Here is a 13,855-nt window from a genome sequence, read left to right as displayed (position 1 = left end):
GTTGGTGAGATGGGTCTCCTGTAAGCAACAAATTGCTGGATCTTCCCTTTTAATCCATTTCATCAAGCGGTGCCTTTTGATGGGTGAATTAAGTCTGTTAACATTAAGTGTTAGTACCGATAGGTATGTGGTGATTCCTGTCATTTAGTTGTCTTAGTTGTTTGAAGGTTTGATTGTGTGTACCTAAGTTGGGGTTACTCGCTACTGTTTTGCTTTTTCTTCTCTTGTAGTTTGGTGCTGCCTGTCTTTTCATGGTTAAGTTGGGTTTCACTTTCTGTGTGCAGAATCCCTTGAAGAATCTTTTGTAGTGGTGGCTTTGTGGTCACATTGTTTTAGTTTCTGCTTATCATGGAAGACTTTTATTGCTCCATCTATTTTGAATGATAGTTTTGCTGGGTAGAGTATCCTGGGGTTGAAGTTATTTTCATTCAGTGCCCAGAAGATCTCTCCCCAAGCTCTTCTTGCTTTTAATGTTTCTGTTGAGAAGTCTGCTGTGATTTTGATGGGTTTACCTTTGTATGTTACTTGTTTTTTCACTCTTACAGCCTTCAATATTCCTTTCCCTAGTTTCTGAACTTGTTGTTTTAATGATGATATGTCGTGGGGTAGTTCTATTTTGATCTGGTCTGTTTGGTGTCCTGGAGGCCTCTTGCATCTGTATGGGAATATCTTTCTCTAGATTTGGGAAATTTTCCATTATTATTTTGTTGAATATATTACACATTCCCTTTGCTTGCACCTCTTCTCCTTCTTCAATGTCCATGATTCTCAAGTTTGGTCTTTTGATGGAGTTGGTGAGTTCTTGCATTTTCTTCTCACAGGTCTTGAGTTGTTTAATTAACAGTTCTTCGGTTTTTCCTTTAATTACCATTTCATCTTCAAGTTCTGAGATTCTGTCTTCTGTTTGTTCTATTCTGCTGGATTGGCCTTCCGTTTTGTTTTGCAGTTCTGTTTCGTTCTTTTTTCTGAGGTTTTCCATATCCTGAGTGGTTTCCTCTTTAATGTTGTCTATTTTTGTCCTGAGTTCATTTATCTGTTTATTCATCGTGTTCTCTCTTTCACTTTGGTATTTATACAGTGCTTCTATGGTTTCCTTTATTTCTTCTTTTGCTTTTTCAAATTCTCTATGTTTTCTTGGAATTTCTTAAGTGTCTCTTGTACATTTTGGTTGACCCTATCCAGTATCATCTCTATAAAATTCTCATTGAGTATCTGTAGTATGTCTTCTTTTAAATTATTCTTGTGGGCTTCATTGGGTCCTTTGGCATAATTTATCTTCATTTTGTTGGAGTCTGGATCTGAGTATCTGTTTTCTTCATTCCCCTCTGGTTCCTGTACTAATTTTTTGCTGTGGAAGACCCCTATTTCCAAAATAAAAGGAGCATAAAGGGCTAGAGGCATGGCTCAAGTGGTAGAGTGTCTGCCTAAAAAGCATGAGACCCTGAGTTCGAACCCAGTACTGCTAAAAGAAAATGCGAATTATAACCCTCTAAGCAAAAGGAAATGACTCTCTGGTATGCTGGAAAATATCTATTTAATACAAAAGTGAGTAGCAATGGAAGACAGAAGGTAGAAGAGACATTAAGGTATATATAAAACAGCAAATGGCACACATAAATCCTTCCTTAATAGAAATGACATAGAATAGGTTAAACCAGTCAAAAGTCAGAGATTGGCAGAATGACCCAACTATATGCTGCTTACATGCAATGCATTTTAAATTCAGACACACTGTGTCAAAAACAAACAAAAAAAGGATTAGAAAAGCTATACAGCACATACAGACACCAAGAGTCCTAGAGTGGATATTCTAAAATTCTCCAAAATGGATTTTAAGATGAAAATTGTTACTAGATTTGAAGAAGGCCTTTTTTTTTTTTTTTTTTTTTGTGAAACTGGGGTTTGAACTCAGAGCTTTATGCTTGCAAAGAAGGTGCTTGACTGCTTGAGGCACACCTGCAGTCCATTTTGCTTTGGTTATTTTGGAGATGAGGTCTTGTGAACTATTTGCCCTGGCTGTGCTTGAATCCATGACCCTCCTGATCTCAGCCTCCCAAGTAGCTGGGATTACAGACATGAGCCACTGGCTCCTTGCTTTTTTTTTTTTTTTTTTGGTGGCATTGGGGTTTGAATTCAGGGCCTCACTCTTGCTAGGCAGGCTCTCTTATTGCTATAGGCACTCCACAATCCCTTTTTATGTGATGGATTTTTTTGAGATAGGGTCTCATGAACTATTTGCCTGGGGTGCTTCGAACATTGATCCTCCTGGTCTCTGCCTCCTGAGTAGCTAGGATTACAGGCGTGAGCACTGGTGCCTGACAGCTTGTCACTTTGAATAATAGGACCAACTTGGCAGCAGAATAAGAAAGAAATAAAAGACACAAATAATACTGTAAGTTAATTGGACCTAGCAGATATTTATAGAACATTTCACCTAACAGCACAGTAAGCATTTTCTCAAGTGGTCATGGAACATTTCCAAGACAGACCATATGTTAGACCACAAAGAATGCCTCAGTAAATTTAAAGGGACTGAAATCATACAAAGCATGTTCTGAGCTATAGAGTGAGACACTATCTACAAAAACATCAGCAAACAAAACTCGAAAAAGAAGGGCAAACTAAACTCCAAACTCTAAACTCAAATTCAAAGATAATAAGGATCAGGGTGGCTCATGCCTGTAATTCGAGCCACTTGGGAGGTTGAGATTGGGAGATCATGGTTCAAGGCAAGCCCAGGCAAATAGTTCACGAGATACCATCCCCAAAATAACCAGGGCAGAATGGACTGGAGGAGTGGCTCACATGTTAGAGTCCCTGCTTTGCAAGTATGAGGCCATGAGTTCAAGGGCCCACCAAAAAAGAAAAAAAGATTAGAGTGGAGATAGATGTCACAGAGAATAAAAAACAATTCATAAATCCAAACTGCTGAAAACTGACATCATAGAACTCTATAGCTAATAAACATTTTTCCCAGAATGATAGGGAATGAGAGGGCAGTTTATGTGTCTTAAGAAAATTTATCTTGTCATCACCAAACTGGCATTAGAGGAAATACTGATGGGTGTTCTTCAAGCAAAAAGAAAATGATACTAAATTGTACCTCAAAGAGTGGGAAAGAATGAAGAGCAGTGAAAAGTGTAAATGCATTGGAAAAGACAAAGGAATCACTAGATTCATATATAGATTATATATAATAATCATAATTTTGTATTATAATTATAATAATTGTATATAATTTATATTATATAGATTCATATATTGTATTTTTTTCTATATAAATATAATTATATATAATCTATATTATATAGATTCATATATATTATATGTATACTTTGTATTTTCTCTAGGTCCTTGCACATGTTAGGCAAATACTCTACCACTGAGCTACATCCCAGCCCAGTAACAATATTTTGTACGGTCTAAAATTTGAACAAAAGTTAAAATCCTCAAGAATAACCCATAAGATGGACAGAGGGAAAGAGGACTTAAAGAGTTTTGAGATCGTTTGATTGTCGGTGGAGATGGTAAAGGATCTAATTTAGATTAGACTTTGGCAAGTAAAGAATAAAGAAAATATTAGACTTTGATAAGTTATTTTAATTATCTTGGGGCAACCATTAAGAGAATCCAAAACTAACAAATTATTGCAGAGAGGAAATGGAATTATATAAAGAATTCAAGGGGGTGGGGGGAGAGGGAGGGGGTGGGGGTAGGGGGGAGCAATGACCCAAACAATGTATGCACATGTGAATAAACAAATAAAAATAAATTTAAAAAAGAAAACAAAAACAGGAAAAAAGGAGGAAAAGGGAACACAGAAGAAGTAGGACAAGTACAAAGAAATTTTAAAAGGGTAGATTTGAAATAAAGTATGTCTAATTATGGTAAATGTAAGTGGTAAAATAATTCAAGTTAAAAAACCAAAGATTTCCACGAGCCTATAATCCTAGCTACTTGGGAGGCAGAGATCAGGAGGATTGTGATTTGAGGCCAGCTGGGCAAATAGTTCTCAAAACCCCAACTCCAAAATAACAAGAGAAAAACGGACTGGAGATGTGACTCAAGCGGTAGGGTGCCTGCTTTGCAAGCAAGAAGCCTGAGTTCAAACTCCAGTCCCACAAAAATAACAAACAAAACCCCCCAAAGATTATAAAAGTAGATAAAGTGAAACTCAACTAAATATTGCCTACACACTTCTGGGTGTCTGTGAGCCCAGAGAAGATGATACAAACTGAAGTAGGAAGGGCCTGGCCTGAATCTGTAAGGCACCATCCCATAGGCTGGGGGCCTGGCCTGAACAAAAGTGGAGAAGGAGGAAGTCCCCTCCTCCCCAGCACCTGTGAGCTCCACTCCTCTTCAACAGGGAGCATCGATGGCTACAGCTTCTACAAGCCTCTGTGCACACCGATTCCAGCTTCTTCAGCTTTTCAGTGTGGACTCCCACTAGCAACTCTCCTTAGAGCTTCCAGGCCTTCAGCCTCAGACCTGGGCTGCATCATTGGCCCTTCTTTTCCTGAGGCACCTGGCTTCTTGGACTGAGCAGCTACTGGTTTCCCTGGCTCTGTAGCCCACAAATGGCCACTGTGGGACTGTCCTGCCTCTGATCGTCTAAGCCAATCTAATAAATCCCTGTATATTCAGATATCGATAAGCTCTTTTCCTCTAGAGAACCCTCATGCAAAAAGCCATCTTCTACAAAGGTCCCGAAAGCTCTATCCAAGGTAGAGTTGAAAGTAAGAAGGAGGATATAACAAACCTGTATTTGCAAACAACCAATGACATCAAAACATCTAAAGCAAAACTTGAAAGGATTAAAAGGGGAAATAAAAATTCAGACTAAGAAAACTTGATACCCTTGTTTTACTAATGGCATCCCCAATGGTCCTTGTCTCTTTCAGCTGTCTATTTTATTTATTTGCTATGGCGGTGCTGTGTTCAAACTCAGGACCTGGCACTTGCTAGGCCAGCGCGCTACTATTTGAGCCACCCTCCCCCCCAGCCCTCAACTGTCTCCTTACCATACCATACCTCCTTACCCTTAGCAGCCAAAAGTCTTTCCTTGTCTTTATGGTTAACTTCTATGCCTTTCAAGTATGCTGTTCCATGGGTATTTGGAAATCCCTAAGAAAATAGGCATTTGATCCAACAGCCTGCGAAGTCTAACCTAACCTTCTCCCTATTCAAACAATTTTGTTTGGAAGGAAACAAAACCTTCATGCCATGCCTTGGTTTAGCAAATCAGCTGATGAGGTAAGTGGTTTTATTCAGCAGGAGCATCAGTGGCAAGTCTCACTTGGGACATTTTTCCCTAAGAGCTTATTGTTACTCTCTCACTGGATTATAGTCCACTTGGGTGGATAACTCAAAAGCAAGACAGTTCAAACAAAATCAATTCACTCTTCTATAATCACTCTGATGGTTTGTTTCTATTTTTGTTTTGTGTGAGACATAGTCTCACATGAGTTTCAGACTGCCCTGAAATTTATGATCCTCTGCCTCTGCCTCCTGAGTGCTGGCTGGGATTACAGGTGTGTATTACCCTGCCTAGCTTACTCTGCTGGTTCTTTTTATCAATGGGGTTACACTATGATTTCACAAACCTAATCCTTAAATGTTCTATTTAGTTTTTCTTCCTCCCTCCCTCCTTTCCTTCCTTCCCTCCTTCTCTTCTTTTCTTTCTCTTTTTTTTCCAGTACAGTGAGTGACACTCAAGGCCTGGGTTTGCTAGGCAGGCAGTCTACCACTTGAGTCACTCCACCAGCCTTTTTTGCATTGGTTATTTTTGAGATAGGGTCACACTTTATTCCTGGGCTGTCTTGGACAGCAATGCTCTTATTTGTGCTTCCCTGCTATAGCTGGGATGACAGGTATGTACCACCATGCCCAGTCATTGGTTGAGATGGGGTCTCTTGAACTTTTTCCTGGGATGGCCATGAAGGGTGATCCTCCTGATCTCAGCCTTCCAAATAGCTGGGATTACAGGCTTGAGCCACCACACTTGGCTTGAATTTTCTATAAAGACAAATAATGAGCTACTTCATATCCTTTGTATGAAAAAAATATGGCATTTAGAATGAACTATTAGGGCTGGTGGAATGACTCAAGTGGTAAGAGAGCCTGCTTATCAAGTATGAGGTCTTGAGTTTAAATCCCAGTTCCACAAATTAAAAAAGCAGTGAAATGAACTATTAGAGAGCTGAAGCGCTGTGCTTCATAACATGTGTGAAATAACTTGCGGTACAGTTACTATGCTTTTTCACATGAAAAGTGGTCAAGGCCCCTGTGCACATGAAGGATGTGCCCATGTTTACTGCAGCACTCTTCACTCTGCCAAGTTACGGAGTCAGCCCAGGTGCCCGCCAGCAGGCAAATGAATAAAGAAAATGTGGTATATTTACACAATGGAGTTTTATTCGGCCATAAAGAAGAATGAAATTTTGTCATTCGCAGGAAAATGGATGGACCTGAGATCATGATGTTAAGTGAGATAAATGAGACTCACAAAGACAAGTATTACCTGTTTGTCTTCTCATATGTGGACTCTAGATTTCAAAAAGACACGAAAACCTTTGTAAATGCCACAACGTACCCCCCCAGCACAATAACAATAAAAAATGACATGTAAGTGGAAGGAGGACTGTTTGGGAAAAAGACCGGTTGACGGGGACAAACGAGAGGGTAATGGGTACGAATGCGATCAAAGTATGTTACAGATGTGTGACCACGTCACGGCAAAACCCATTATTCTGTACAATTAATAAATGCTAATAAAGGAAAAAAGGTATAAATCAAATTTATTGGAATAATTTTGCATAAGCGACTGTATTTACATATGTATGTACTTACTGGCCTGACTATAATAGGCTACGTGTACTTGTAGGTACATTTAGCTTTGATAAAGGAACTTTGCTGTTTTGTTTTTCCTTTTTCTTTTGTGGAGACTTCATATTTTTCACTTTATTATCCAAGATGACCCAGAAATGGGTGCTCACACAGGGAGTAAGGTGTGGGCTTCATACGTGTACTTGTCTCTTGCACACGTTACCATTGCTAAGCCAACAGCCAAGGGTCTAGAACACGGGAAGCTTTGCCATGTATTAGCTAACCTCTCTGGACCACTTCCTCACCTGAAAAATGGAATTATTATCTATCTGCTGGGCTCTCAAAATATAGCAAAACATTCTGAGGCTTAAAATCTTGGAGTATACTAAGGTTGAAAATAATGAGCCTACTCACTTTTGGCTAGTCCCCTGTTGACCCAAGGCTGGAACTCCATCCTCCTCTTTACCGCACAGTCACATGAAAGAGAAGGACCTCACAAACCCTGTCCCCATAACTCGAGCCATTCACGTTTAGGAGAGGCTGCTTTTCCTCCTGACCCTGGTCATCTTCATTGCTCCTTTTGCTGCCACCACAGCAAGGTCACAGCAATTGCCACGGTTATTGTTGTTCCTGTCCATAAATCTTGTCCTCATTCCTTCTGAGAATCCCTCCTTATTCTGCTCCATGGATGTTCACCTGACCACCCAGAGAAACAGAATGGGCTCTTTCTCCCTAGAAACCCAGCAAGCCTCTTGGATTCAGGTTTGGGGTTTTAATCCATATACTCCTCCCCTTCCTCCTAGCAGCAGTGGGGTGATAGTGCCAATTTAATGCCAGGAATGGTGCTGAGTGCTGGGGAAGACGGGTGACTAACACACAGACCCCCAACTCTTCAGGACCCTTTAGTCCAACAGTGGCCCCTCCAGCCTTGGGGACTGTTGCCTATTTCTCTAAATTCAGTCCCCAAATCAACCTGGGCACTCACCTGCTTCTTTCCTCTTTTAAGCTACTTTCACTTCAACCATTCATCCCTTTCTTCCCTCTGCTTTCCTCCTTCGTCTCAAACCTGGCTCTTCCCTTTTTAGCCTGAGTGACTGGGTAATTGATTGTACCGACAATTGAGAAAGAACCCAGGTGGAATCTATTGGAACCATCTTTCTACACCACCAAAAACTTAGGGAAGTACACACCGGACCCTGTTGTCCATTTGTGTTTTCCCTTCAACATAAGTCATGCACTACAGTATTTTTGCATAATTTATGAAGTAAAAAATATCAATCAACCAAAAAATCTTTTCCCTTTCGACTTAGGAGAAGGAAAGATGGGCTGAACTAGGTTACTGCAGCTATTATTCTGTCACCAGGCAAAATTTATTCTACGACCCTCGAGAAAGAGGAAGTTGAGAACTTACTGGATCTGGCATAGTGCTAAAAAAACTTAAAAGGCAGTAGTACATTTATCAGTACTTTTTCTTTTTTCTTTTTCAGTGGTACTAAGATTTGAACTCAAGGACTCATGCTTCCTAGGCACTCTACTACTTGAGCCACACCCCCAGCCAAAAGGTGGTAGTATATTTTAATTCTATAAACATATGATACAGGATGATTAATAGTCTTCTTTTTAGGATAAGATGGGCCAAACAAAATGATTAAAAAAACTAAAAACAATAAACAACCCACAGGCTAAGAAAAAGTAAACGCCTTGCTCAAGGTCTAACTTTGGAGCAACATTACTTTCCATACCCATGAATATGTTTTATATATTCAAGAAGCCTAAATGTTTTGGGAGCCAGGAGCTCATGTCTGTAATCCTAGAAAATCAGGAGGATTGTGATTTGAAGCCAGCCCCAGGTGTCTTGAAAATACCCAACACAAAAAAGTGCTGGTGGAGTGGCTCAAGTGGTAGGGCTCCTGCCTACCAAGTGTGAGGCTCTGAGTTCAATCTCCAGTACTGCCCCCCCAAAAAAGAAAGAAGTGCAGATTAGAAGTAAAAGATTAGAATGCTGTCCATGGTATCTAGTTCATGGCTACACTAAACACAGAACCTTGAGTGTCAAGTTCATTGCATTTCCAGCTCTTGAATCTTCATGTGGTGTGTCCATTAGAACTAAATTCATTACCATAGCAACGCAAATAAGCAATCATGAGTGTGTGTTCGAGACACTACCAACACTATCATAACATATCATAACTATTATAGACTCCTTTTTTTTTTTGTTCTTTTTATTATATCATAGACTCCTTAAGGGCATGAACCTTGTCCTGGTGAATCTCTAACTGGAAAACCTCCCTGTGAGGAAAGATTTCCAGAATCCAGACGATGCACGATAATTTCAAGCACTATTTGCTCGAGCAATGCCCTATTACCATAAAAGAATTAGGAGAGCCCAGGGTCTGGTATGGTAGCTCATCCCTATAATCCTAGCTACTTGAGAGGTGGAGATTGGGAGGAACATGGTCCAACACTGGCTGGGCAAAAATGTGAGACCCTATCTCAACCAATGGCTGGGCCTGGTGGTGTGTGCCTATCATCCCAGCTATGGCAAAGGAAAACACAAATAGGAAGATTGCCATCCAGGCCAGCCCAAACATAAAATGTGACCCTACCTCAAAAATAACCATCACAAGGCTAGGCACCGGTAGCTCACACCTAAGAGTGGAATTACATATTCCACCGGTGTTATGGTAACTCCATGTTTGACCTTTATAGGAACCACCAGAATGTCTTCCAAAGCAGCTGTTTCAGCATCACTGACGAAATAGGAAGGCTCCAAATCACCACATCCCCACCAATACTTGTTTTTTTCTGTTTTAATTGTTGAACCTCTCTTAGTGTGAAGTGGCATCTCATTGTGGTTTTGATTTGCATTTCCCTGATGATTAATGATGGTGAGCACCTTTTCATGTCTTAATGGCCATTTATACATGTTCTTTGGAGAAATGTTTATTCAAATTTTGGGCCCACTTTAAAAATTAGGTGCTTTTATTATTGAAGTCTTTGTCGCTTTTTAAATTGGACAGATAAACACGATAAACTCTACCCGAAACTCCATGGTCAGTAAATTCACCCCACTGCAGCACTGTGCAATGTGCACTGTGGTATGAAAAGCGTGAAGAGAATGTGAGTGAAGAGATGTCACCAGGACTCAAGTCCTTATGTTTCAGGTTCTGATTCCACTCAGAACATGGACGAAACATTTCTCTTTGCTCAAATTGGCATCTTTTAAGCTACAAAAGCACTAAATTCTAATTAGATTTTGTCAAATATTAAATAAGGTATAAAATGATTTGATATGTGATTTAGTAAATTACTATCATTCTAACAGTTGAAGATAATAAAACTTATGTAAAAATGAATAGGATCAAGTTACCATAACAAAACCCATTGATGCTTTCAAGCTATAGCTAATTTGAAATTTTACTCTGTATTTAATTATTGAAAACAAGTTGCAAAAAGTTTACCTAAGAACCTACTTGATAAAGTAAAGGTGAGAACTACCTTTTTCTTCTTATAAAATTTGGTCTCTTGCACAATAGCAATGACTAAAATAAATGGTGCCAAATTTTTGGAGAGAGTCTTGTTTAATTCAGTATATAATTAAAATCTCATGTAGCTTTATTGGTTTTAGTATCCAGCAGAGCAAAAATATTGAAACTCCAAGAGATTTTGAATTAAATAGCTACAACAGTTTTGTTTTATTAGTTCTGACTGTGTGAAAAAAATCATAAGGACAACTTTGGAAAAATCTAGTTCTTTTAGAGCCCCAAATGACTTTTAAAACAATAAAACAAACTATAAAACCTACACAAGTGATATTAAAAATTATGTAGTTCAATAAATGTGACATTCACAAATGTGGTTGTAATTTTTTTAACTATAGCAAAGTGAACATGGATCTGATGATTGGATTTAAAAAAGGTAGTGTTATATAGCTTAACAAAATTAAGTGCTTCAATTTGCTGGTGAGGATTATGTAGCTAAATTGGAATGTTATACCAACGCCTTCTAAATTCTCCATCTATTTCCCAGGGTCTGTGGCTGCATCACAGAAAGGAATGATACTTTCTTTAGTAGTGATTATTTAATAATCCTGTATCAGTGATTACTTCCCTAGCACTTTAATTCTTATTTTTGGAAGGCTTGTAGATGTTGATCTTTTTGGGTAGTGGCTGCATCAAGCATAGAATAAACTAGTACATAAACCCATGCCATGATTGAAGACAGAGAAGGAAGGCTGGCTAGAGATTTCTGTGATCTGGAGTAATCATCCCACTTTCTAGTTAGGTGGAAGGGGCAAGACAAGGAGAAAAACAAAAGAAGGGAAAACATCTTGTGAGAAAAAATAATTAGTGATCGGCTTAATTCACTGAAGTTCCAATCTTTGAAGACTCAAATACAACTTCTGAACTTCAGATAATCCTGTCCTGTGTAGGTTCCAGAGCCTGATCTTTTAGAAATACAGAACACACCAAATTCTCTGTTAGACCATGTGATGAGGATGACAACTGGTGGGGTTGGCAAACACCAGAGGTGACCCAGACAGTGACCAACAATCCTGCAAAAACCCTCCACGGAAGGTTTCCAGGGGCCAGGCACTAGTGAAATTCTATGAAGACCTAATAAATAATTTTAAAAACCTGACCTTTGAAAAATGAGGTGGTGCTTTCATTTTTTAACATAAAAACTCCATATTGATTTTTCCAAGTTTTATATCAAAAACTTTCAAGCCTACAGAGAAGCTGAAATTATAGTATAACACACACCGGCATCCTCTTTACCTAAACTACAGATAATTTTCTATAGGTGGTTTAATTCTCTTTATTTACACATGTGCATATGTGTACATTCACATGGCTTATGTACATATCTATATATAAGCATGTGCACATGTGTATACTGAAGTCGTTGGAAGTTGAAGATATCAGGATCTAAATACTTCATGCACCTCCCAAGAATAAGGACATTTTCAAATATAATTCACAACACCAGTATCACACCTAATACAACACTAATTTGGCTGTCTGTTATCTACATGCAATTTATATTTATTGCCCCTGTTGTTCTCCAAAGTGTCTTTTGCAGTTTTTTTCGAAACCCAGAATCCAATCAATTGGGATGATCTATGAGACCTTGTGAAAATTCTCATTTTCTACCTGTCACCCAGTAGTAGTTGTGTTAATGAAGATTCTTTCTTGACTATTTTCTAACTTTATCAAAATTTCTACATTTGTTAGTTGGCATTCTTCCAGTTTTGTCATCCACCACCTCTCATCTGAATATCACAATGGACTCATGAGTTGTTATATTCAATGCATTATCACTTACAGTGTAGTTTTTGAAGCTTAAATCATTCCGACTTTGGCCAATGGAAGCCCTTAAAAAACACCGCGTTTTCTTACCATGGTTTCTGGCACAAGATATCTTTGAGCTCACCTTCTACCTTTCCTGCCCAGCTCTTCAAGGACCTATTTTTTTTTTTTTTGTGAACAAGCCACACGTGCAACATGCTTTGGTTCTGCAAATATTTTAAAGGTAGACATTCCTCCCTTCAACCTCATTCATCTTTTCATGGGTAGCCAATATTACTTCTTGTTATCCTTCCAGAGTTTGTTTATATGACAGAGGAAACAGATACATATTCTAACCAGTCCCTAAGGTTTAACTCGAATGGTACACATTATACTCGCTGGATCTGTCTGTGCTTGTAGCTCTGGTCTGTCATTAGATTTTGAAAGATGCCTTTGACTCCATCCGCAGTTAGGAAGCTTTAGGCCAAGTCCCAAGTGTTTCCGATGAGAAAAGCCCAGCGTGATGCATTGACCAAAGCTGCATTAGCTAACAACATTCACAGGCTGTTCTCTGGAACTGGAATGGTCTTCTCTGACAGCTTAGGCTTACTGTCACTCATTCATCTTTCACAGTCATCTCCTTGGGGAAACCTTACCCTTTCTCAATGTGTGTCTCTCCTCCCTCCCGCAACTAGGAGCCGTCCCCTTTTTATAATGTTTACGATTGTTTTCCACTTCTCCTCCTTAGCACATGTATGTTACGGTATTAAATTTGTTTCCTGTATTAGTGAGGACAGGGACTACATCTGTCTCGTTAACTGCTGGCACACAGTAGTTTATTCAACAAAAGCGTGAGAAGTGAAACTTGAACCTAGGCTCTACAGCTTCCAAGCTCTCCTCTTCCTATTTCGGTCCGGTTGCAGGTGGAGAAATAGTTCCAAGATTTAATTTTTTTTTTAAACCTCAATAGAAAAAGCCGGGAAGTTTTTCTATTAATAGAGGATCATAGCAGAAACTGCTCACCGCGAGGTGTGACGACCGCAGGAGGGCGTCAATCAAGAAAATGCCCCTTTGCCCCAGAGGCGAGTGGAGCTGCTCAGGGACGAGGCCACACCGAGCAGCCCCACAGTTTCGATAGAAAACACATGCACCACGGAGGAACCGAGTTGCGCGCAACTGCGACCCCGAGGGCCGAGTGTGTGTGGGGGGGTGGGGGGGACATGGAACAGCCCCGATTGCATCGAAGACCGCATGGCCTCCGCCCAGCGCCGCAAGACCTAGCATCCCAGGGAAGTGGCCGAGTCCGGGGCTCCCAAATGAAACGGGCTGCAGCAGCCCAGAGTCCCGAGCACCTAAAGTCTAGTCCTCCGTACCCCGTTGGGATGCAGCTGAAGTTCGGGGTACATTGTCCTTGGAGCAGCAGAAGACACCCCGCACTCTCTCCAGCTATGGGCTCGGGAGGCGCCCCGGGCAATGGCCAGTGTCACCGTTATTCCACGGCGAGCGCACCGATCGGACAAGGATCTCGGGCCTGCCAAGGTGCGGCCCTGCCAGCGGCTTCCTCACCCACCCGCCGGGTCCCGCTGCCCCTCGCGGGGGCCAGCAGTTGCCACCCTGGGCCGAGACGAGGGCTGGGGCTGCGGTCGCTTGGGTCCGCGCTCCTGGCAGCTGCTTTGGTCGCGCCTCTCCCGACGGACGCTGTCGGGCTTTCCTAGAGGGCGTCCCGAGCGAGGTGCTGGAGC

Source organism: Castor canadensis, chromosome 7 (assembly GCF_047511655.1).
Source record: "Castor canadensis chromosome 7, mCasCan1.hap1v2, whole genome shotgun sequence".
NCBI classification, from domain to species: domain Eukaryota; kingdom Metazoa; phylum Chordata; class Mammalia; order Rodentia; family Castoridae; genus Castor; species Castor canadensis.
This window is presented reverse-complemented; position numbering follows the sequence as displayed.